At 35.1% G+C, this 8,393-nt stretch overlaps 1 pseudogene; it reads right to left on the bottom strand.

Annotated features, from left to right (window-relative positions):
- Nucleotides 1–6,590: 6,590 nt before the first annotated feature.
- On the bottom strand, nucleotides 6,591–7,960 carry LOC146882163 (uncharacterized; annotated as a pseudogene).
- Between the last annotated feature and the right edge of the window lie 433 nt (nucleotides 7,961–8,393).

Here is an 8,393-nt window from a genome sequence, read left to right on the forward strand (position 1 = left end):
AATCATACACAAAATTGATAACGGAGTTCAACCAATTATGCCTACGTCTGTGAGTTGTTGCAAACCTTTATTTTAAAGAGAAAATTACAAAACAAGTGTTTACAAAAAACACTCAACTCACAACCTAATCAGCCTAGAAAAATAAAATATTTTTTTTCTCTCTCTTTTCTCATTATTGGAATTACATCATAAATTTTGTGCAAAGGTATATATACTTAACACAAATGTATATAATCCTCAAATTGCATTTTCCTATAATTACGCTATCATTTCAATTTAGTGGTTTTAATTTCTCTATCTCAAAATACACTTCTCCACCTAGATTATTGCTTTGTTGACCAATTCCAACAATCTCCCTGAAGACTAATTTCAATTTGTCTTCACACCTCGATCAATGCAACAACCTTATCTTGAATGGTATTCTAGTAGGCCAATTGAAGTTGAGTACAACTTCAGTTTGTCAACGGTTACTACCTTTGTCAACATATATGCTGGGTTCTTACTTCCTAGAATTTTTCTCAATGTTAGCACCTCATCCTCAAGTAAAGATATGATGAAGTGATAACGAAGACTAATGTGTTTTGTTATAGAATTAAATGTTGAATTCTTTGCCAAATGTATTGCACTCTAACTATCACTATACAAAACACTTTGTTGGATAAATCCCAACTCTGTTAACAAACCTTGAAGCCATATTAATTCTTTACTAGCTTCTATTACTTCTATTACTGCTACATCCAACTAACAATTGTAGTACCAACAGTAAAAATGTAACCAGTGGTACTTCTTCGGTGATCAACTTCACCTTCAAAGTCTACATCTACGTAACCTTGTACTTTTAAGTCTCCTTTGCTAAAGTACAAACGTTTCTCTAGTGTACCTCGTAGATACCTCAAAATCCATTTAACTGCTTCCCAATGAGCCTTACCTGGATTTGACATAAACCTGCTAACAACTCCCACTACATGGCCAATATCTGGCCTTGTAAAAACCATTGCATACAAAAAACTTCCAATAGTTGAGGCATATGGAACCTTAGCCATGAATTCTCTTTCTTCATTTGTCTGAGGTGATTGTTCCTTGGATAAACGAAAATGACTAGCCAAATGTGTGTTAATTGCTTTGGCATTTCCCATGTTAAATCCATGCAAAACACGGTTGATGTACTCTACTTGAGATAATTGCAAAATTCCTTTTTGTTTATCTCGTGTGATTTTCATTTCCAAGGATCTTCTTCGCTGGACCTAAGTCCTTCATGTCAAATTCTTTTGACAATTGTGTTTTCAAGTTTTTAATTTTATCCATATTTGAACTTGCTACTGGCATATCATCAACATAAAGTAACAAAATGATATAACTAGATTCATATCTCTTAAAGAAACAACAATGGTCAGCATTGCACTTCCGAAAATCTTCCTTGTGCACGAAGCTTTAACACTTCATTTACCATTGTCTTGGAGCTTGTTTCAAACCATATAAGCTTTTCTTTAATCGACAAACCATATCCTTTTTCCCTTCTTCTAAGAAACCTTCAGGCTGATGCATGTAGATCTTTTCATCTAAGTCTTCGTGATGAAATACAGTCTTCACATCTAATTTCTCTAGGCGAAGCTCTTCACTAGCCATAATACTTAACATAGTCCGTGATGAAAGATTTCAGTGTAGTCAACTTCTTCTTTATGCTGAAATCCTTTAACAACTAATCAGGCTTTGTATCTCTTGGAGCCATCATGCCCATCCTTTACTCAATACACCTATTTGTTGTGAAGTGCCTTTTTCCTCATAGGCAACTCTACTAGTTCCCATGTCTGATTAGATACTAAGGACTTCATCTCATCTTTCATAGCAAGCTTCCACTTACTAGCATATGAAGTCTGACATGCTTCCTCATAATTTTTAGGTTCCCCTTCATCAGTTAATAATATATATTAGGTGTTTAGTGTTAGGCTTATGAGGTCGAGAAGGTCTTCTCAAAGCAAGAGTTGGAGTAGAAGGCTCTACTTCGTCATTATTATTTTCAATTGATTCCTCCAACTGAGGAGTATCAGTTATAGGATTTTCTGGGACATCATCCACCTCTACATATATTGGATCACTTTTTTCTAAGTTTCTAGTGTATGTGTTACCCTTATCCTTGTGCATTACTTTTTCATTGAAGATCATGTCTCTACAACGGATAATATTTTTGTTCTCATTATCCCATAAATGGTAGCCAAACTAATCTTCATCATAACCAATGAAAGTTCACTTCTTCGATTTAGGATCAAGTTTATTCCTTCCTTGATCACTAATGTGCACATATGCTACACAACCAAAAACTCTAAGATATGAGAGTCTTACATCTTTTCCACTCCATACCTCTTATGGTATTTTGAGCTTCAATGGTACTGATGGACCTCGATTGATTAAGTAACTTGCTGTGTTGACTGCTTCTGCCAAGAACTATTTTGGTAAGCCTAATTATAAACGCAAGGTTCTGGCTCTTTCAGTCAACGTTCGATTCATACGCTCAGCTACACCATTATGCTGAGGCGTGCCCGACATGGTCCTTTCCATCCTTATTTCGTGCTTATCGCAAAACTTCTTAAATTTATTGTCTTCATATTCACCGCCATTGTCTGTTTTAAGCTTTTTGATCTTCAATCCTATCTCATTTTCTGCCATGGCTTTCCATATCTTGAAAGCATCAAATACTTCTGACTTGTGTTTTAGAAAGTAAACCCTTACCTTTCTAGAGTGATCATCTATAAAAGTCACAAAGTATTGTTTCCCACCAATGGAAGGGACAGTCGTCGGCCCCTAAACATCATAGTGGACAAGCTCAAGTCTTTCTTGCTTTGGGGTTCTTTTACTTGTCTGAAAGCTAACTCGTTTCCGCATTCCAAATATATAGTCTTCACACATGTCAATGGATACTGATTTAAGACCTGGTAGTTTATCTTTTGGAGTGCATGATCTTCATTCCTTTCTCACTTATATGGCCTAACCTTTGATGTCATAGATAGGAATTTTCATTTGTTGCAATTGCTATTAAATGACATGCTTCAGTAGTGTTGTAAAGAGTACCACTCTTTTTACCACGAGCAATAGTCATTGCACCTTTAGAAATCTTTCAGCGATCTCCATCGAATACTGTTGTATAACCTTCATCGGCCAACTGGCCTACTGAGATTAAGTTTTTTGTCAAATCAGGAATATGTCTAAAATTCTTCAATTCCCATGTTGACCCATTTAACTTAATCTTAATTGTACCTTTACCAACAATCTCACAAGATTGTTCATTACCAAGGTAAACTTACCAAGGATTCTAGGGACATAATTCTCAAAGAATTCTCTTTGTGAAGTGGCATGAAATGATGCTCCAGAGTCTAACACCCAAGACTTTTCCTTATTCTCTAAAGAACAAATTAATGCATCGTCTCCTCCTGAGGTAGAAGTAAGATTTGCTTCTACCTTCACATCTTGATTCTTCGGTGCATTCTTGCACTGATTTTTGTAATACCCAGTCTTTCCACAATTCCAACACTCAATAATCTTTGAGTTATGGAAGTAACGAGAGTTTTTGGATCTAGACCTCCTTTCCTTAAATTTACCATGTCTATATCCTTTAGTTAAACTTCTCCCTCTTGACTTTGTATGCAAAACTGAAGAGGTTGGCGGTTCACCTATCTCCCTTCGTCGGATCTCTTCATTGAGAACCAAATTACGAACATCATCAAATTTCAAGTTATTACTTCTCGATGAGCTACTCACAACTGTGACAGTAGCATTCCAACTTTCTGGTAGAGAAGACAAAAGAATTAATGTTCATACTTCCTCATCAAATTCTATTCCAACGGAACACAATTGGGTTGTGAATATATTTAGTTCATTGAGATGTTGTGCTTTTAATGCACCTTCTGTCATCCGTAAATTGAACAATCGTCTTATCTAGTAAACTTTGTTTAAGGCTGAAGGCTTTTCATACATTCTAGAAATAGCTTCCATAAGACCTGTTGTGGTTGTTTCTTTTACAATATAAAATGCAACATTGCGGAATACCGTCAAACGGATAACTCCAAGGGCTTGTCTATAAGGAAGAGCCCAATCTTCATCTTTCATGTCCTGCGATTTTTTTCCTGAGAGAGGTTAATACATCTTTTTCTGATACAAATAATCTTCAATTTGCATCTTCCAAAATCTAAAGTCCACACCATCGAACTTTTCAATTTTCAGCTTTCCTTCATCTGGAGCCATTGCTCCAACTCAAATTTGATTCCCTTTAGATTGTTTATAATAATAAATAATAGTAACAACCGAGCTCTGATACTAATTGTTAGGAAATAACGAACTTTTCCTATAATCAGATTTATGGAAACAATATAAATGCGAAATAATCACACACAAAATTGATAACGGAGTTCAGCCAATTGATGCAAACCTTTTATTTGAAAGAGAAAATTACAAAACAAGTGTTACAAAAAGCACTCAACTCACAACCTAATCAACCTAGAAAATTAAAATATTTTTCTTTTCTCTCTCTTTTCTCATTATTGGAATTACATTATAATTTTTTTCCAAAGGTATATATACTTAACACAAATGTATATAATCCTCACATTGCATTTTCCTATAATTACGCTATCCTTTCAATTTAGTGGTTTTATTTTCTCTTTCTCAAGATATGCTTATCCACCTAGATTATTGCTTTGTTGACCAATTCCAACATAGGGATGACACATAAAGTCATCTCTGTGGATATTGCTCGAACTCATCCCCGTTATGACAGAGAATCCTCACATTTACTAGGTATAGGTATGGAGAATCCCCGACTTTTTCAATTGGGTATGGGGATGGGTATGGGGATGTATATATTTGTTCTTTCCCCATCCCCATACCTGCCAAAATAATCATCCTCATTTAAATTTTAAAAATGTTCACACACACACACAAACACACACACACACACACACACATATATATATATATATATATATATATATATATATATATATATGTGTGTGTGTGTGTGTGTGTGTGTGTGTGTGTGTGTTACTACACACTTTTTATTTTTAATTTCTTCTAATTGTTTGATTTGTGATGAAATTCATTTGCATATCCAATATATTTTTCATCTTATCATAAGTAATTATGTTCAAATGATGTTTGTCAATTAAATATTTTTATGTCTCACGTTTGAATATTACTATTCTTTTTTAATATTTTTATTCGTTCTATATTTTCCTTTCATATGAGAATATTTAACACTCTCAATTTAAGTGTTTAATAGCATAAATCTTTCATTTACTAGGTAATATAAAAATATTATCTTCTTTACTCTATTATTATTATATTTTGTTTCATTCGAAGAACTTTTTTGTTTTGCTAAAATAATTTTCGTTATTTCTCAAACATTGACTATGTTGATATTTGAAAAGTTTTCTTAAATTTGTTGGGTATTTTTCATCCTACTATACCCTTAATTATACATTTGTTTTCCGTTGTGCGATTCCATTCAATGTGATGGCTTCTTCTTGTCTCCATTGAAGCTTGTGTGAAGAATGGAAGATCCAAAGATGGTGTTGGATGCGAAATCATGAAGGAAAGAAGCTTAAGGTGTTTGGTTTGGTGTAGGTGAAAGGATTCTTAAGAGAGGTGAGGCCAACTCCTAAGGAAGAAGACTAGAGTAAACTAGAGAAGAGTTTACTCTAAGGTGGGCTCAAAAGAGGTTTGTGCACAAATCTGGGTAGCATTTCATTACTCAATTTCAAGCTCAAAAATACATGTCTAAGCCTTCTATTTATAGGCTAAAATGAGACCGAGGAGTCTCCAAAAAAGGAGGGAAAAATGAGTCTAGAAAGTTGAATTTTGGAGCCAAAAAGGGAGCATGTGGGAGGTGTGACTTGCCACCTAAGCAAATCACACTTGTCTTGCTATGAGAAGCTAACTCTCATCCTTGGAGAGCAAGTTTGAGAAGCTTTTAGGCTTCTCTAAACTAGACACACTACTTTAGGCTCAATTTAAGCCCATTTCCCTTTTTGGTCCAAATTACTTCTAAAGCCCAATTTTCCTCTAAGGCTCAATACATGGCCCAAAGAAAATCCTATTCTATTGGGCCCAAAATACAAAGTCCAAAATAAAATGTTAATCTAATATTTAAACAATATGGGCCGAAAAGATAAGAGCTTGGGTGTTCTCGGCAGTTGAGGCCCACACTTCTTGTTTGCATTTGGCCAAGGCTGGGGTGTTTGTCATCATCCCTTCCTTCTTGGGAAGGATTTGTCCTCTCTATATGTTTCTTCATGACAACAGCCTTTATTATTGATCTTCTTATGTCTTCCTCCTCCAAGATCAAAGAACACCAAACAACAAAATGAGTGTTATATTGATAAACATCAAAAGAATGTGGCTCTCATTGTTCATACACCTTTTATCAAATGAATGATAAGGGTATTTGTTTGTAAGAGCATTTTCACGTAGTTCCTTGTTTGTCTTGTGTTTAATACATAAAATGTTGAAGATATTTCTTATTTCAACACATGGTTTATTTCACTCTTCTCCTTGAGAGGAAGAAGTAAGACTGACATTTTCTTTACACAAGTCTTTGCCCCTTAGAATGATGACTCTTTTGCTAGGGCACTCAAAGTCTTGTGTTTTCTACCTAAGCAATTGGAACTTGTTGTTTCACTGATATGCATGTAGGTAGAATTTTCTTTTTCTTTATTTATTTTATTTTTCATTTGCATTTGATCCTCTACCATTTGAGATAGTGATAATGGAAACAAGACAAACTTTCTATCCTTGTGAGTGAAGGTGATTTCGTTGGTAAGACCATTGTACATGGTTTTCTTGACAAATTGCCAAGGTCTACCCAACAATGGGAAACTTCCATAGGTACTACATCACATAGCACACTATCCTCATACTTCCCTATGGAGAACTTAACCTTCACTTGTTGTTGGATTGTCAAATCCCCATTTTCATTAAGCCAATGCAATTTATAAGGTTTTGGATGGGGAATGATAGCCAAAGCCAACTTATCAACCAACCTTGTACTACAACAGTTGCAACATGAACCACTATCCACAATGAGAGAACAAGTGTTTTCTAAAATTTTACATCTTGTATGAAAGATGTTCTCTCTTTGTGTTGGTTCTTTTGTAATGGGTTGGTAGTTAAGAAGTCTTCTAATTATTAAAAGGTCTACTTCAAAAGGGTATGCAATTTCCTTAGACTCATCATTAGACTCCTCACTAGAAGTTTCACTCTCACTTTCTTGTTCATCTCGGCTACTATAGTAGTCAACATCCCTAAAGATCATGGTCTTTTTGGTGGGGCATTGATATGCAACATGACCTCTATCAAGACACTTGAAACATTTGATATCACTAGTGCGAGTGTGTGTAGATGTACCTTCCCTTGGTTTATCCTTCTTTTTATCTTTCAAACTTTTGGAGGGTTCCTCTTTGACTTGCTTACCCTCTCTCTTGAAGTCTTTTTTGGTATAAGAGTTAGAGTAGTCATTTCGAAAGTTTTGCCTTAGAATTTGTTGCTCTACCTTTATGCAAAGTTGATCCAAGTCATTTAAGTCTTGGTAAGGCAACAATTCTACTTTATCTCTTATCTCAAGACTTAAGTCACTAAGAAACCTTGCAATGGTGGTATCCTCTGACTCCTTAATCCCAGTCCTCATCATAAAAAACTCTATCTTTTGTCTATATTATTCCACTTTCATTTTATTTTGATGGAGTCTTTGGAGCTTATCCATTAGCTCTCTATGATAGTAGGAGGGAATATGTCTTCTCCTAAGGGCTCCTTTAAGGTCATTCCAATATTTGACCTCAGGACTTTGATTAATTCTCATATCTCTTTCGAGGGTTGTCCACCAATACATAGCATTGCCCTGGAAGCTAAGGGTAGCTAAGGGTACTTTCCTCTCCTCACTTATTTGATGGCAAGCAAAGACTTGTTCAACCTTCATTTCCCAATCAAGATAATCTTCAACATCATTTTTTCCATAAAAGTGAGGGAGGTCTATTCTAATGGCTCTTGGTTCCCTAGAAGTTGCCAACTAGTCTATTATCTTCTTCTTCATAGTGTGTGACTAGTGTTGGAGTGTGGGAGTACAAGTGTTGACTTCTATTACTCATCCTCTCACGCAACCTCTCCATATTTCTTGTTCCCTTCCTCTCTTCATCTAAAAGTTGATGAAACCCTATCTCTTTCTTGTTTTATCCATTTCTTTTGCAATATTTTCATCTTCCTTCCAATGTAGTAGTGTTTTCATGTCAAAGGCAATTTGTTTCAACCTTATTTCTTCTTCACTTGAAGCACCCATACCTTGAGAAGGAGGTTGAGACATTTTTTTTTAACTTTTGGTCTTTTTAAGAAAATTTCAAAGAAGAAGTAGATAA

This window comes from Vigna unguiculata, chromosome 10, assembly GCF_037176805.1.
Source record: "Vigna unguiculata cultivar grain cowpea cultivar isolate G323 ecotype 2 chromosome 10, ASM3717680v1, whole genome shotgun sequence".
NCBI lineage: Eukaryota > Viridiplantae > Streptophyta > Magnoliopsida > Fabales > Fabaceae > Vigna > Vigna unguiculata.